This window comes from Stegodyphus dumicola, chromosome 4 (genome assembly GCF_044657685.1).
Source record: "Stegodyphus dumicola isolate Sdum_Otavi_A_Nest chromosome 4, ASM4465768v1".
Taxonomy (NCBI): domain Eukaryota; kingdom Metazoa; phylum Arthropoda; class Arachnida; order Araneae; family Eresidae; genus Stegodyphus; species Stegodyphus dumicola.
Genome location: NC_140771.1, coordinates 70,462,899 through 70,481,378, shown reverse-complemented (window position 1 = coordinate 70,481,378; position 18,480 = coordinate 70,462,899). Strand labels below are relative to the sequence as shown.

General features: G+C 33.9%; 2 protein-coding genes across 3 annotated transcripts in view; one reads left to right on the top strand and one right to left on the bottom strand.

The window, feature by feature from the left end:
• LOC118182637 (uncharacterized) overlaps window positions 1–1,776 on the bottom strand; it is a 45,177-nt gene extending 43,401 nt beyond the window's left edge. The window contains exon 1 of the mRNA XM_085815066.1: window positions 1,653–1,776. The gene's annotated coding sequence lies outside the window, so the exon portion shown is untranslated. The remainder of the gene's footprint in view (window positions 1–1,652) is intronic.
• Window positions 1,777–15,720: 13,944 nt separating this feature from the next.
• Window positions 15,721–18,480, top strand: part of LOC118203504 (dietary and metabolic glutamate transporter-like) — a 205,500-nt gene continuing 202,740 nt past the window's right edge. Inside the window, exon 1 of one of the 2 annotated variants that reach the window (XM_085815060.1) lies at window positions 15,721–15,958. The gene's annotated coding sequence lies outside the window, so the exon portion shown is untranslated. The remainder of the gene's footprint in view (window positions 15,959–18,480) is intronic. The other variant, XM_085815064.1, reaches the window with a different exon arrangement.

Below are 18,480 nucleotides of genomic sequence, written 5' to 3'. Positions count from 1 at the left end.
AAATTATGGGCTTATTTATGGGGCTATTGATAATTTAAATTATAATTTGTAATAAGAAATATTTTGTCTCTGAATTGTGTGTTTCATTTATAGACAAATATATTATGCAGTAGGTTTTTAAAGCTTGACATAAGTATGTGTTTTGAATATTTTTGGACAAATATCAGTATCATATATTTATATCATTATGTACAAAGTCAAAGTCAATGCCTTAAGGAAAATTTTGGAATTATTTTATTTTTTCCAATTTTGCTGTAAATATTGATTCATTTATACTGAGCACTAAAACCATCACTTTATGTTTATTAATGGTAAAATGGATCAACATATAGCCATATCTATCTCTTCTCTATCATGTTCCACTTTGGGAAGGAGTATAAGTTTTTGAAACTATTCTTCGGGTCTTCTTGCTAAAAACTATTTTCCTAACATACGATATTAAACAATACTCTATCTACTCTAAGAATTAGAAATTACATTTTGCTTAGAAGAAGAGAAGAAAAGAAAAAAATTTCTGTTCTTTCACCATTAACAAATTTTTCCTTTCATTCGAATCATTATATTCAACCAGATCAAATTAAAAATATTTGGAATTAGTAATCTACATGATTAATAAAGTCTCATAATAAGTTTATGAGTAGCTCACTTTTAAATTACTTTAATATTTTTGATTACATTACATTTGTATTCATTCCACAAGACAGTTTTCATGGTTTAACGTTTCCCAAGTCTTCTCAATTTTAATCATATTTTATTAAATTAAAAACAATTACATTCTTAAAATTAAGCATTTCCACAGTTGGCATTTCTAACACATTTCCCTTTTTCCAGCTGGAAATTAAAAACTAATCCATGATTTTTTAGTGACATATCAAATGATAAAATAACAAAATTTAAAAAAAAAATTTTATCACAGAATTCACACAGAAAACTTTTTAGAAATTACTAATTCTAAACAAGAAAAAAAAAGTTCTAAATATATGTATTTTTATTTCAGACGATGTTATTTGCAGTCTCAACTTTATTTGAAATCTTCAGGGATATTACTTTTCCATTGAAAAGAAGACATCAAATTTTAAACAGCATACTTGCTTATTTTTGGTAAGAACATTTCATTTAAAAAGAAGCCTACATGGAAGCAAAAGTCAAAGAAATCTAAGTTTATGAATTAATTTCATGCATTTAAATTTTTTGTTATAAGATTCCGGAAATAAAAGTGTACGTCCAGTGAGACCATATAGACAGAAAGAAATTTAAAATTACTACTTTTGACTTTTACAAAATATCAGCTGAATTAATTAAAATAAAGCAAAAATTACTTCGATAAGTTACAAGCACAGTTGAAAGAAAAACCATTGAAAATTTTTTTCAACAAAATACAATATTAAATGTCACGATTTGTCAGACACTTTAAAGGAAATATATATATACTGTAAGTCCGTGTTCAAATATTTATTTTTTTACCATCGAAGAACGATTATGAACTTTTTTTCAGAACAAGAATTATTAATTTCTTAGGCAAGAAAATTATAAATATCCACTATTTTAACATTATACGAGCAATTATTAGGTCAACTTTGATATCAATCATACATGTTAATGAAATGAGAAAAAATAACAGTTCCCTAAATTTTATATTTAAAATAACTTACCAAAAATACCTTAATTTGGTACAACTGAACCCACGGAAAAATCACTAAAATCCACACAAAATTTTTACACGAAATATCCTCTCCTTCATCCCTTTTCCACTTTCACTTTTCAACCACTGGCAGAAGAAAATCCTACCGAGTTGAGCACTAGAGCTGGAGCAAACCGCATGTATTCGTTACCGAGTAACGGGTACATCGGTTGACTCGAAGTACCGATTCGGTACTCACAAATTCATTTCGTTACTCGCATCTGTCGTACGATGCGGTTTATTCGAGACGAATGATGCGGTTGCTATTCGAATACGTATTATGCGGTTGCTATGCGAATACGAATGATGCAGTTTCTATGCGAATACGAATGATGCGGTTGCTGTTCGAATACGAATGATACATTTGCTAACAATACCCGTATGCCACATTTTTCATTGATAATTTCGAATTTTTTCGGTGAACTCATCGGACAAACTCTTGTTTACATTATGTGTTTTAGTTGAAATATTGTTTAGTTGTTGATATTTTAAAAAATGATCAATTTTGATAGCGTGAAGCGTTTGTTTGTATTTGCTTTTTACATTTAGATTTATAGCGCATATTATGTCTGTAGTTTGAAAATTTAGATGATTATTGATTTTTTTCATAAGCTTGCCATAGGGAGATTTTATTGATTTGAAATATATATATACTGCACTTAGGTATTGTTTAAATAAGAATATATAGGTTAATATAAGTTCTTTACTTCCTTGTATGAAATAAAAGTAAGTATTGTAATCGAGAAAAATTTTTGCTAATAAAAAGGGTACTATTCCGTTTTGAAGACCGTAAAAAAATTGCTGCAAAATGTATGCGCAAAAGCGCCAAATCTAGCAAACGCACCCATTTAACAGCGCGCCAAATCTAGCGTACGTGCTGATTTCAGATTGTGTAAGTTTATATAGTTCTATATTTCTTCAGACGCCATTGAAATACTAGTTTAATTTTAAAATCCTCTTTTGATTTTAAATCCTTTTTTGATATCCTATGGATTTAACAATGTGGGAATCGCCCATGACGAAAAGTCTGCAACAGAATTTCGTGTAAAGTGCAGAATCATCCACTGCTTGACAAGTTTTTAAGAATTGCACATATACACAGCAACCTATTTTCACTTAAAAAAAAAAAATCCCAGAATTGCACAAAAATGGCACTGCCTACACCCTTGACTTGATTTATGTACATATCGACAACTGAAGAATTTGCGCCTGTTTCTGTGTGCCAAGAATGGAAAACATTTCATTAAAAAATTTCGTAGCATCAATTTGGCGCACCTTGGATGCTGTGCCCGAGGACAGATTTCCCCCTTGCCCCACCCTAGCTACGCCACTGAAAGTAAAAGAAAACTGACAAAAATCCAATTGTTTTTACTCTTGTATAAAGCGGCAAACAAATAAGTGGGCGATTCTGCAGTTTACCGATAATTTTTTTCAAAGAAAAAGAATCATTCATTATAGAAAATTATGTTTGAACAACCAACCAGATGAAATTATGCTTTAGCAATAACTCAGTAGCGAAATAGCGATGCAGGCATCCATTCAGTTATGTTTAGCAATTTTTATATAAATTATAGCAATAACCTGAAATAGTTATTTACGCTTATGCTTCCATTCAGTCATGTTTAGCCTTTTTTTATATAAATTATAATAATAAAAAAGTATTGTATGAAATGAACCTTTCATCTAAATTAAAACATTAATCTTAGATAGTTATTTACTATTATACTTCCTTTCTTGTATTAGGGTTGCCGAAATCCTTTTTTGCAGCACTGGCATCAACAATAGTTTGGGCGATTTTTTACTGCCCTCAAAACCGAATAGTACCATAAAAAGCAACTAAATTAAAATTTTTCTCTGTTGACCTAAGTAGGAATTGACTTAATTTTGTATTTAAATATTACTTGTAAAATTTTCTTTCACGCATAAATGAAAATACATATATTTGTATGTAAATTTCTAAACTTTTTTATCTCTTACGACAGCTTGGCATTTAAAGGCTTTTTGATCAGTTCGATTCTGAAATCTGTAACCTCGAAGAAGTTATTCGCATGCGGCCCGAGGGCCGCCAGTTTGAGACCACTAACGTAGGCTGATTAGGAAGCAATATTCTTGAGATAAACTTAGGAAGCTTTGCACGAAGGGGGGGAGACACTGCTTATAAAACATTTATACTATAAGAAAAAATTTGATGTGTTACAACACAAGATTTCCTTGTACGGAATATTAAATTATACGCATTTTTTCTTGCATTTCATTTAAACCTATTGGATTGAATTAAATTTACTTCGCCGATAGCGACTAAACAACAATCGAATAAATGAACTCCTTAAATTTCACTATGTTTGTTTACTATAGTGACACTCTGGCGCTACGCTAAGTTCCCTTAACAGCGTTATACATTTCATTCATTTTTATAAATATGTCTATGTCATAATGCAATTAAGAGGCAATCGGCCTAGTGCGGCCTTTACCAATATATTATAAATAGGGTATCTTTGATGATGAGTTGAATCCAGTAAGATGGAACGTACTTTTTGTACCTAGTGCAGAGTCTCTGGAAGAGAAGTAAACATGGCGCCTTCTTTTGGCGAAAATTGTAAGCGTGACCCGAATCCACGATGTGAGGATCTGCAGCTTGAGGATTTCTGCCGCTCGGCTATGGTTGTCTTGAGAGAAGTCGCGAATTAATCTTGATCTGCAAAGTTCAAAATAATCTCGATGACTTGAAAAGCTAGACAAAGTTTCTGCATATTTCGTTTAGCTGATTTAATTCTCTGAGCTATTGTGGATATATACAAGCCATTTTCCCTTAGAAAGTCCTCCACGAAGGCATCCCTCCCCTTAGGCAGATAGCCCGAGAGGGTTTGCCATAATCACTCACACACTGAGCTATTGTGGTTATTGATTTCATGAGATCAAGGGTTTTCTGATCTTTGAAAATGTTAATGATTTTTACTAAATTTTCTGCGGGGTTTTCTGCATAATTTTGTAACTGTAAAGTTTTTTAGGCATTTCTTGATTAGTTTGGGCTGAAGCTTGAATTAATTCGGGAAAGTCACCTTTAGTGGGAATTTGTTGTGGTTTCTCTATCTTCTCTAAATGATTGAATCTTTTTCTGTATACCTTACAACCACGATAAGAAGAAACGTGATTTTCGTGACAGGAAATGTAAGTTGGTTTTTCATCTGGTTTTAATTTGCAGGTATTGGATCTGCCATTTTGTCCGTACTTACAGCACCTGACCTTTTTAAAGCAGTTATTTTGGGAGTGCCCGAACTCCTGGCAATTGAAACATTGAATTGGGCGTTTTCTGGGCTGATATTTTTTTATTGTAATATTGAATCCGAACATATTGTATAATTGATGAATTTTATCTCCTGCAGAATTTCTTTTTAGTTCAAGGAAAAATATAGGTAAACGAATAATTTGGTCTTCTGTTTTCTTCGTGAATTGCTTTACTTTAATAAAGGGAAGCTTCTGCGTTCTAAGTCTGCGTGAATTGCTTGCTCGGTAAAGGATCTTGGGATATTCTTAACTATAATTGAAGAGGCTGAGGAAATTTGGTATATATGAAAATTAATCTCTGCTTTCTTGAATTTATCAACTGGTAGCTTTCTAATCGACTTCGGTGGTAGTGTAAAGGAAAATCTATCGGGCTTTGATTGTAACTTCAAATTCGTTTTACATATTTCCCTTAGCATTTTGCCTATTTCAGGCTAATCAACATCGTTTTCCGGAATGACTAATGGGAGAATTTTCGTTTTACGAGTATTTTCTGGGTTATTCTGTGTTATAGTTGTCTGCGTTTCATCTGTAACTTCCATAGCTTCGTTATTTTCGTTCAGAGATTCAAATATGTTATTTTGCGGAATATCTGGTGGTGGGATAGACTCGGTAATTTTCGCTGTTTTCTTTGGAGTTTGCCAATCGTTCTGATTTATTGTTTTATCATCTGTTTTAGAATTTGCGAGCTCCGGAGGTTTCTGAATGCTTGCTAAAATTAACTGATTTTGTTGAATTTCTTCTTGTAACTTTAGACGTATTTCTATAGCTGGTGTGGAGGTAAATGTCTTCATAGACTTAATACAGTTTAATTTATCGGCGATTTCGTTTTCTAATTTGAGTGCGAGATCTTTTGGGTTAGTTGGAAACTGAGTATTAAGATATTCTTGCGAGATAGCTTTTGTTAAATTAGGAAAAACGTTTCTGCGTTTGTTAACTACTGCTACAAAATTTGAAGGGGTGGGTTTGAATTTCTTAGTATTATCGGCTATTTTCTTAGGACTTCCTGCGGTTTTCTTTTCTTTTCTCTGAGATTTACTTTTCTTAGTAGAAATTAGAGTAACAATTACACTTTGAAGCGCCGGGTCATCTGAAGCGCAATTACTGGCATATCTTTGGATGTAGTTGATTTTTCTTGAATAATTCGAATAAGTAGAATCATTATCGCTATCATAATCCCTGAAGGTAGCATTCCAAGAAATTTTGTGGTTCGCTATTACAGGCCATATCGAGGAGAACAAGCAAAAATGATATTTACCAAAAATCAAGAAGAGCGGTCTGTGACTCGGGCGTCGCAAGAGAGAAACTTCATTTTATTTCATTTTTATAACTCAGAATACACAAAATTTATATCATCGGAAAAATTATCTAGTCGTTGCCACATGTTCTATCAAATATTATAATAAATCTAAAACAATGTATAAAAAATTAAACAACAACAAAAAACAAAAATAAAAATAAAAATAAATAAATAAATAAATAAATAAATAAAAACAGTTTTTTACAGACGATTCAGTATTTCTCATTCAATTAATTCAGTCCTCCCTTCTCTAGAAGGCTAAAATACATAAAAACTCAAAATATCTATATTACAAATTACGAAGTAAACCCTTAAACACTTAGGCCCACCAGCGGCCGAGCGGTAAAGTCGCTGAACACTGGTAGTTCGGTCCGAGGTTCGAACCCCGTGAACGGGCGGCTGCATGGGTGTTTTCGTGGTTTTCCCCATGTGTAACGTGTATACGAGCCAGTTTCCCTTAGAAAATCCCCCACGAAGGCATCCCTCCGCTTAGGCAGATAGCCCTAGTGTGCTCTGTCATAATTAAATACACCACCACCACACCTTAAACACTTATTTCCTCAAATAAATTCCAGAATGGATTAAGCATGATTTTCCAGCGCAATGGACAATTTATCAACAAGGAAATATAGAATATCCTCCTAGGGCCATTATTATTAACTGCAACAAAAAATGGTCTCCGGCTATCGTAGCAATTGAACGCGATAATGTTGCAATCATTATAGAAGCACAAGGAGCATCTTTACTGTTTATCTCACAATACTCACCACCTTCTGCAGATATTTTGGCTACTACACAGTTTCTTAGAGATACTCTGCAAAAGATTAAAATTCCTCTTAAAATAATTACAGGCGATTATAATGCCCACAACACGGTTTGGGGGTATGCTTCTACGAATGACAAAGGAAGCCTCCTGGAGGATTTTCTGTCTGCTAATCATCTTGTTTTACATAACACAGCAGACGCGCCTCCGACATATGACAGAATCTACGCACAGGGCTGACCTGATTTGACGGTCAGTTCAGCCTCAGCTGCGCCATTAATACAAAATTGGAGGGTTAATGATGAAATTAGCTTAAGCGACCATCGTTACATTACTTTCTCAATAGAGCAATCCACGACAATTAATATTATCCATCGTTACAACCTACCTGGTAGGCGTAAACGTGCTTTTACTACTAGAGTCAAGAATTTGATTGAAGGTATTGAACAACAGCTAACTCAAGCGAACTCTAGAGACGAATTGGAGAATTTCACAGTGACTCTACAAAAGTGCATACAACAAGCGTGTGATGACATATTGCCATAGCGTAGTACAAAAAAACTGACTGCGATCAATTGGGGGAGTAGTGAACTTCGTATTCAGCAGAGGCAATGTCGCGCATTACGTCGAAGGTTAAAGACTGAGCGTAGACTAAGCCTTCCAGCTAACACCCTCCCAATTTATCAACAGGCAAGAGCGAAGTGCAAACGTTCAAGTTTGCAGGCTAAAATCAATTCATGGCATGCTTTTTGTACAGAGTCGCAAAACATCTATGGTATTCATCATAAGATTATGACTGGAAAGCTCTTTAGGCCCGCCCAGTTACACATCCCTGCACGAATAAATGTTACTCAGGATTACACAAGGGAAACATTAATACAGATCCTGGATTCCGTCTTCAGTCAGGATGACCCAACCGAAGATTCTATGCAACAATCAGCTATACGTACAGAACAGATGTCTACCAACGTGCCACCGGATAGGGATATTACATTGAAAGAACTAAAACATATATTAGCGCATTTGCCAAAGAAAATGGCCCCTGGCCCTGATGGCATTGATTACGCAATCGTTAAAACAGTCGTTTTGGCCAAGCCAACAATCGTTGTTAGCTTTTTCAATAAATTACTAGCTACGGGTATATTCCCAAAATCGTTTAAAATCGGACAAGTAGTGTTGTTTTTGAAAAAAAAATTGCAATCCAGCGGAACCCACATCTTTCCGACCAAACTGTTTACTTCTGGCTCTTGGTAAACTGTTTCAAAAAATCTTTATGACCAGACTACGCTATTATCTACACGTTAATAATATCCTCAGTCCTAGGCAATATGGATTTAGGCCAGGAACTTCAACTTCACACACTTTGCATGATATCAAAGAAGCTATCATGGACAACAAATATCACGGTCTCCATACAGCACTCATCAGCTTAGACCTGAAGAGTGCATTTGACAACTTATGCTGGCCAGCGATCTTGCAGGCTTTAAGGCTTTAAGAAGTTCTGGCTGCCCAAGCAATATCTTCAATACTATAAATCATTATCTACAGGATTGAAGAATAATGATTATACATTCAGCGGGAATTATTGAAAAGTCACAGACGAGAGGATGCCCGCAGGGTTCCTGCGCGGGTCCTCAACTCTGGAATCTAACTTTCAATAAGCTACTCAATGCTTCCTGGCCTGCGCATACGAACATTTTTGCCTATGCCGATGACGCGGCCTTGGTTGTCAAGAGACATTCTCGTGACGGATTGCAAAAGAACTGCAATGAGGCCTGTCAAATTTTCCAGCGAAATTGTTACGGCCGATGACGCGGCCTTGGTTGTCAAGAGACATTCTCGTGACGGATTGCAAAAGAACTGCAATGAGGCCTGTCAAATTTTCCAGCGAAATTGTTACGAACTGAAATTAGTCATAGCAGAAAATAAGTGTCAAATTTTACTGGTGCCTAAGAAGGGGGCTCTTTGGCTAGGAGACCGCGTATTGTACTCAATGGTCAGAGGCCCAAAATTGTAAAAGAATTAAAATATCTTGGTGTTACCTTTGATGAAAAACTTACGTGGATTCCTCATGTTCTCTCTATTAAAAAGCTTGCCCTGGCCATCGCCAAACAACTAAGACAATTTTATGGATACAAGTGGTGTTTGAACCACCACATTCAAAAGATCTTATACACAACGGTTGTAGAAAAGTTAGTAACTTATGCTGCAGCAATTTGGGCTCTCCCTATGCAGGGGAGAAAAATCAAGCATCTTTCTACTATTCAGCCCCCTTTTGCCTTAGGCATAACTCGGACATATATTACTACTTCCACTGATGCAATAAATGTCTTGGCTGGTTTGCTCCCACTGCATATTAGAACTGAGAAGGAAGCAGCACGACAAATGTTAATACAGCTACACAAGCCAATAGGATTTGCTGAAGAAAATTTTACTTCGGAGGAATATGAAACCAAACTAACATCTGACAGTATTCACCCTGCGGATTTTGGTGTTGGCATTATACTACATATTCCGCCTACAGAATACCTTAGCCCCTCCAGTATAGTAATTTATACGGATGGATCTAAAATTGAAGGAAATGTGGGGAGCGCATTTGCTGACAATGGGAGGGCCATTTGGCTAACAATAACAGTGTCTTTCAAGGGGAAGCAGTAGCAATAGCGCAAGCTATTCACTACTTGCTAACCCAACCAAATCCTAAAGGCTACTATAAAATCTGATAGCCTTTCAGCTATTTATGCAATTGGTAATCCAGAACACCCATCTAAAATCATTAGAGATATTCAACAAGATCTTAGAAAATATCAACGCCATGACATCCACATAACTTGGATAAAGGCACATATGGGTGAATATGGAAACGAAGTTGCAGATACTCTCGCCAAGGAAACCGCTTTTGGAATTGCTGCTGAACAAATTCACATACCTTGGCCGCATTCACACTTGAAATCTGCACTACGTCTCAAAGCAATCAGTAAGTGGCAAGAAGAATGGGATTATAGTACCACTGGTCGTATATAAGAAATATTACCATATTTCTTACGTTACACAAGATAGATGCTGTGGAAATCCCCATCTGACACGTTACATTTCAGGGCATGGCCCTTTTCCTCTTTATTTTGAGAGATTTAAAATAAGCGATTTAAGTTTTTGCACCTGCGGAGAGTTAGGCTCTCCGGAGCATTACCTTGAAAAATGCCCTCTTACAGAAGGCTTACATATTAGATTTCCTTCGAAAAATCGTCAAGCCTTTTGCAAATTTCTAATCAATCAGAGGCAAGATTAATAAAATTAACAAGGTTATGGAAAAGATTAAAGGTCTTGGAATAGACCTGTGCCAGGCGTAGCATTCATAGGCATAATGTATTGATGCAAAGTACATAATCTTCGTGGCAAACTCTGGTTAAATGCTACATTTATCGATTTTAGTGATATTCTTATAACGGACTGATCTAATGAAATGGTCATTGTATTGTATCTTATGCACCCCCTATGAAAATATGTTTACTTTGCTTATTAGCTACCACAGTCTTAATGTACCCTTTCAAATAGTCCCTCAGTACAAATTCTATCAAATTTTGCGTTTCTGAAATGTAAAAGTAAAATATTTCATAAGAAATTACTGTACCAGTGTAGTGTATTATAGCAAATATGAGGGTACACCATTATTGGTTTTTGTTGTTCCAGAATGCTTACGTTTGTATGAATGATACTTATGGCACATAATGTCTGAATTTGTAAAGCACATTAAGTATTGTGATGCTTCTTTGGCGATATGAAGCAACTACAATGATGGAACACAGCAATAACTTTTATTTAACACTAAAAAAAAAAATGGCGACATACAAACAAGAAGAGAAAACATATTCTAACATTTAAAAATAAATTACATTCTTCGTGCGAGAGTCGCACGAGGCACTCGAGTCTGGTTTCAAATATTGCCATTCACAAATACCTTAATGTTCATCTATTTAAATTATTTAAACTACAAGATTTTAATATTATTTAAAGCTGTTACAGTATGTACTTTTCAGTGATTCTCACGACTTAATCCTGTATTTGTATAATCCTATATTTCACATTCTGCTCCTAATACGCAAAATATTATATGCAAAATAATTACTTGTAAAATATTGACTGGTATAAGTGTATGTGTATTATTTTGTATAGCATATTCTATATATATATATATATATATATATATATCGCATTATTTATTTATTTATTTATATATTTTTTTATTTATTTTAATTTTTTTTTTTTTTAGTTTTTTTTTGAAGGTTTTTATGTATGAATAATGTAATATTACTTAATCATATAACTTAATTGATACTTAGTATTTTGCATTTTAACTGTATACGCACCAGCATTATGTTTTAATAATCCTGTTTGATTATATGCTGTATCATGCATATGAAGGATATTGTATGGTTTTTTTTATATAGTACGATATCGTAAGTACTGTAATGTATGACCTGTAGTCCCACTAGTCTCTGGATAAGGGTGGACGTGGTGCTATTACCAATTAACCATAACGGTAAAGGGATGGTGTCCACGTCCTCCGTCACTAAACTAAACTAATAATAAAAGAAGGCGTTATCTTTGTTGTTGCGAAGCTTAGTTTCTCTAGACTGGCAACAAATCACTATTCTGCCAAGTTTCAAATGTAAACAAACATGGACACTATGGCAAAGTAATTAGGCTTAGCTGCATTTAAACAACTTTTAAATTATTAATAATTCTACAAATATTGCATACAGATTTACTAAAGGCATAAAAGCCCTAACCGGAAGATAAGAACAACACAATTCAATCATTTTAAAGCAAAAAATGCACAACCTACAAACATATAAGAATAAAGAAACTGAGATCACTGAACCGAGTAACAAAGTGGATATATATGTATACATATATGCATGTATTTATATACATTTGGTGAGGCCGATTGCAACCAAAATACCAGGTGCACATCTACATGTTATAGCAGTTCTATAAACAAAATTTCATCGTTCTCAGGCTACTCATTTTTGAGTTATATGAGATACGCACGTACGCACAGATGCCACGAAAAATTCTCTTCAGAATTCATTTTAAATTAGTTTTATAATTTTTTTTTTTTTTGGGAGAAAAGAGTCCTTTATTCTGTCCTTACGTACAGATGTCACGCAAAAACATCGTTAAATTGCATTCGATAGCGGTAAAATTGGATATTTGCGTTGAAATATGATGCCTGAAACCTTTCGTGATAACAATACTTCCTTCGTACAAGGAAGTAAAAAAGAAACAGTTTTTCATAGGCAATTCAGTATTTCTCATTCAATTAATTCAGTTCTCAATTCGCGACGAGGCAAAAACACATAAAAATTGAAAATATCTATATTAAAAATTACAAAATAAATCTTAAACACTTATTTCCTCGAAAAAATTCCAGAATGAATTAAGCATGATTTAATTCGCAATAATAAATGAAGGCGTTATCTTTGTTGTTACGAAGCTTAGTTTCTCTAGGTTGGCAAGAAATTCACTACTATTCTGCTGTTTCAAATATAAACAAACATGGCCGCCATGGTATTTAAATATTAGGCTTAGCCACCTTTAAACAGCTTTTAAATTGTTGATAATTCTACAAATACTGCATACAGATTTACTAAAGGCATAAAAACCTTAAGCGGAAGGTAAGAAAAACATAATTCAATCATTTTTAAAGTAAAAAAGGCACAATTTACAAACATATAAGAATAAAGAAACTGAGATCACAGCCGAGTAACACAGTGATATATATATATATATATATACATATATTTATATACTTTTGGTGCGTCCGATAGCAACCAAAATACGAGGTGCACATCTACCTGTTATAGCAGTCCTACATACAAAATTTCAACGTTCTGAAGCTACTCGTTTTTGAGTTATGTGAGATACATACGTACGTACGGACGGACGGACGCCACGAAAAATTTTCTTCAGAATTCATTTAATATCAGTTTTATAATTTTTTGTTGGGGGGGGGGAGAAGTGTCCTTTATTCTGTCCTTACGTACAAGTACGTAAGGACAGGTAAGGACACAGCTGTCACAGAAAATATCGTTCAGTTGCATTCGATAGCGGTCAAAATGGATATTTTTGAATGAAATATGAGGCCTGAAATTTTTCGCAATTACAATACTTCCGTTTTACTTCGTACAAGGAAGTAAAAACACAAAAACAAAGCGATTAATAAAAGAAAATTTATTTCAACCTTGACGATTAACCGTATCATAATACGAGTAAATCAGATCTGTATATTTACTGTGCATTTTGTATTATCTTGTAAACAACCTTGACTTGCTGCATGTTTACTAAACATCCTATTCTACGAAACCGTTTCATGATTCAATAATACGAGATATGTATAGATAACGGCGCTGTGTTTCTAACTTTAGTTATATAATTCTTAACAGTATATTTAGTGCCATTCAGAAAACATTTACTTCCGAATTCTTTTCCACTCAGCCTTAACCAAGTTTTTTTTTCTTTCTTTATTTTTTTTTTTTTTTTTTTTTTTTTTTTTTCCGACGTAGCTTATTCGAATAACACTTTTATTTCCAGATAACTTTCGGCTAAGCTTGAATTTCGATAAATCAATCTGATTAAAAATTACATAAAAAAAATCTGAAAACTTGAAACTGCAGTTTGAAACCTCAGAAAGTTTACTATTAAGCTAAAAAATTATTAAAATAAAATATAATTGATTTTCTTATGCAGATTTTAGTATAACGCTAGAAACAAATTTAAAATAAGCAATTTAAATAACTCTATTAATTTTCCGAGTAAGTAATAGAAAGATCTGCATTAAGGCACCTCCCTCGGCAGATATCTCTTGTACTATGATTTAGTTAAATAAGCTAACATAACGGTTCCTAATAATTAAAGATATATAATTTAATATTAGAATATATATATTCGGTCTACTGGAAAGTTCTGCCCGCTTTTGGAATAAAACAAAATACAAATTTTTCTTACAGTCAGTAAACTTTATTAAATAATATAAATGCCATTATTATTAACGACTTCTTGTAAGGGAAATTTGTATATCCTATTTTTGAAAAATGTTGTATCTTTTGGTGAGAAAAATTGAACCAGTGCTTGCTTGATATCTTCTACATTCGTGAATTTTTTGCCCTTCAAAAGATTTTGTAAGGATAAAAACAAGAGATAGACGGAGGGTGCTAAGTCCGGGAAATTTGGTGGATGCGACAGAATTCCCCAGCCTAGTTGCATTTGACAGTTCTGCAATTTTTTCACGATTCCCCAAAGCAGCATTTGGCCTGGCATTATCATGATGCAGTATTATGTCCTTCCTATTGAACATCGCCGGCCTCTTTTATTGGACTGCTGCCTTTAATTTATCCTGTTGTTGACAATACTTCTCCGAAATGAGTTTTCCTTTCGGTTTTAAAAGCTCATAATGTATTGGTCCTCAACAACATTCTTTTATTCAGAGTCAAATTTGGTTTAGAGGTGGAAGGCTCACAATATGCCGAGGGAGATGAAATATTCATCTATATTTTAAAATATATGTTGCGGCCACAAACAAGTTTGTACACTAGTCGTGCCTATTTCAAAATGATTGCATTTTTGATAGCTTTGCAGTAAGAAGGCAGCTGCAAGCCCATCAAGGCCGGAAGTGTAGAAAGCAAGCCACATAATTCATACTTGTAACCACTCCTTTAATATAAACTCTGTTGTCAGTATAAACTATGTTGAATTAACTCTAGTAAAGAAAGTGCGTTCTGGTGAGTGGCCAGAGAAAGACTTTTTAGTAAAGGCCAGGTGATGAACCTGTTAGGTTGCATCAAACTTTTGCTCTGTAATATTCTTAAAATTATATGTGATGTCCGTGTGTAACTTAAAGTTGTTAATAAATTATTATTACACTACAAAGGACTCTTTTATGACCCCATCAAACACAACCCCCACAACTGAGGCCAAAAGTTAATCTTTAAGAATTTTCGTTTGGCGTTTGCTCAGTTTCTCTTTCAGAACCAGAATTTGCATCCACACCAGCTGGAAAACACAGTTTCGACTAGTGGCTTGGTAGTTCGGTCCGAGGCTCGAATCCCGCAAACGGGCTGGCTGCATGGGCGTTTTCGTGGTTTTCCCCATGTGTAACGTGTACATGAGCCAGTTTCCGTTAGAAAGTCCTCCACGAAGGCATCCCTCCCCTTAGGCAGATAAAACTCGAAGCTTTTCCATAATCACACACACTCCCCCGACCAGTGAGCAATGTCATCCTCGCCCGTCTGGCATGAATATTTCTTTTTTCTGCCGCTCCGATGGCTTATAAGCAACAAATGCAGTTGTCAATAACATCATTTGCTTAATACTTCTAACTTCTGAAGTCTTTCCCCGAAGATTATTTTGGATACTGAAAGAAGTTTCGGTTTCATCTTCACCAGAAGATAACAGGTGTTTCGTTCAGTAATATAATATTCTGAATATTATGTCTATAACACTTTAAGAATGGAATATGTCTTCAAAACGAAGCAGAATCAACACTGTAGCTTTGTTTCGGCCACCAGAGCTCTCTGCCTGTCTGTGAGATATTATTTCGCAATGCGCAGATTGTATGCGCAGCTTGCATTTTGTTCTTGCATTCTTGAAAACGCTAATTGTAACTCTGTCGCTTTACTTTGTGCCATGTTGTGTTCGAAAGTTCAAACTGCCGAATAAAGGTTAATCTACAGTCCACTCGCATTGATGTATTCTTATTTTTATTAATTTAAAGCTAAGATACCGCTACGCTACAATATTCTGGTCATCCTACGCCGGAGCTTCGAAGAAAAACCGCGCTTGTGAATAAGAATTCTACGTGTTCATAATGGTGTTGATAATGCACTTTCGGTTTAGAATTCTCAAGAGTTACGCAATGGATACAGTGTTCGAGGTGAGTGAAATAGTTAACGCATTTTAATTGCATTTGACATTTCGTTATTGCTACTATTATTGTGATTAAATTATTAGTAAAATCGAGAATTCAGAATATTTTCAAAATGTCAGATATAGAAAAAAAGCGGAAGAAAATTTTGAAAACACAGTTCACGAAATTCATCGAGAGAATAGATTATGATAACTTAGATAATGCTGAAGCTGAATTAATCTTAGAAAAATGTAAAATCTTTAAGGAAGATTTTAAATCTCTAGTATTTAGAGAAATTTATACAAATTGTGATGATGATAAAATAGACACTTTCGTTGAGGAAAAACAGTCGATTTTAAAGAAAATCGAGAAGGTTCACTTAAAAATTGTTCGTAAGTTAAAGATCGACAAGTTCGTAAATGCAAATGGTGATAAACCTGTCATACCTGAATCAATCTCTGAAAGAGTAAAGTTACCGAAATTATCCCATTTACCCACATTTAGCGGAAATTTAACAGAATGGATAACATTTAAAGATTTATTTAACGCTAGTGTTCGCAACAATCCAAATCTTTCTGAAGCTCAAAAATTACAATATTTAAAGAGTTCTTTGAAAAATGATGCTTATCGCATTATTCAGTCAATTCCCATAGCTGATCAAAATTTCAGTATTGTTTGGAATTTACTAGAAGAGAGATTTTCTAATAAAAGAGAACAGATACTTGTTTTTATTAAAAGAATTCGGTACTTTTCCGTTTTGCCGGCGCAAGCGATAAAGTCGCCAATAATGGTACAACCGAAGCCAAACAGAATATTCTCGCTGGTAACCTTTTACGCCTCATTTTGAAAACAATTCGCAGCTTTTTTTTTTATCAGATTGATTGTTTCTTTCAATACTGGCATATAATTATATAGAATTTTTATCAGATAGTTCAGGTTTATGTCTAAGGCCACTTTTGGTAATTAAGTCAATTAGGATACAATCACAGCGCTTACCCGGAGCCGAAAATATAGAAAAGGTAAAGTCAACGGTTAAATTCATCAATTCTAATGAGAATGCATTAGAGAAGTAAAGCACTGCAGTATTACATAATTTCTGAGTAAGCTATTCGTACGAATTGAAATATTTCTTGCATTTAAACTTGTGTTCCAAATTAAGATTTAACTTGAAATTAATGTAGATATTTACTGAGAGCATTAGATTTTTGTAGAGTAGTTTACGTGAGATGAGATCGCTTGGTGTCACGTGATATGAACCGGCGAATCACGATGTTGAACCATGAAAGCATAGTAAATTCTTAAATTAACGTCTTTTTACAAATTTATTGCCTTTATTTATTGGCTTTTTATATAATTTTAAGCGATATTAAAATGTTTATGCCTTCAAAAAAAAGAATTCTTAGAACTAACATTTTTTAAATATTTTTTATGTGTATAAATAATATGTGTTTTTTATGTGTTTTTTATGTGTATTTTTATGTTGTCGCCAATAAAGTCTGCTTGGCGAGATTTGCGCCGGCGAAACGGAAAAGTACCAAGAATTCTTAACGTTTCACAAATACAAACGGAATCTGCATCCTCGATATTAAATTTAGTAGATAACGTAAACGAAATAACTCGCTCATTGGAAATATTAGATCAAAGGATAGATAATTTTAGTGATACTTTGTTGTTTTATATTATTTTGCAAAAACTTGATGTTTCGACAAAGTTGTGGTGGGAGCGTCAATTAAAAAAAGACGAAATACCAAAGTTGAATGACTTGATAGAATTTTTGAAGAATTACGCTAGAATATTACAGAACAGTAAACCTTTAATTAGTAAAACGCATAAACCAGATAAACCAGTGTATAATAGGGTTACTTCTCTGATTACTAATTCTACTTGCTTATTTTGTAAAGAAGATCATTTTTTATACAGGTGTTCTAATTTTTTAAATTTACCAGTGCAAAAACGAATAGAATTTGTTAAGACTAATAAACTTTGTTTTAATTGCTTGTCTAATGTCCATAAAGTTAAAATGTGTAAGAGTGCAAATACCTGCAAGCATTGTTTTAAGCATCATCATAGCATTTTGCATTTAGAAACTAATTTCAAACCAAAAAATGGCTCTAGATTCCCTTCACCGGAAGCACAAGTGTTTGTTCCGAAATCGCAAATTAAACCAGAAAACAGCTTGAGTAAGGTTTCTCCAACTGTTTGTGCAAACAACTGTGAAAATCAACATATTGGAGCTCATGCTAATGGTAAACGTAGTCATGTACTTTTGTGTACTGCTTTAATTAAGGTTCAAAACTCAAAAAATGAATTCATAAATTGTAGATGTTTACTAGATTCAGGTAGTGAAAAATCATTCATTCATCGGAAAACAGCTATCAGTTTAGGATTGAGCGTAAAGGATTCGAAGATATTAGTATCATGCTTAGGTACTTTCAATACAAATACTACTGGAGAAGTTGAGTTATTGTTTACACCTCATTTTAATACTAATTACAGAATTTCAACGCCCGCTTACATAACAGACAAAATTACAGGAAGCATTCCAAGTT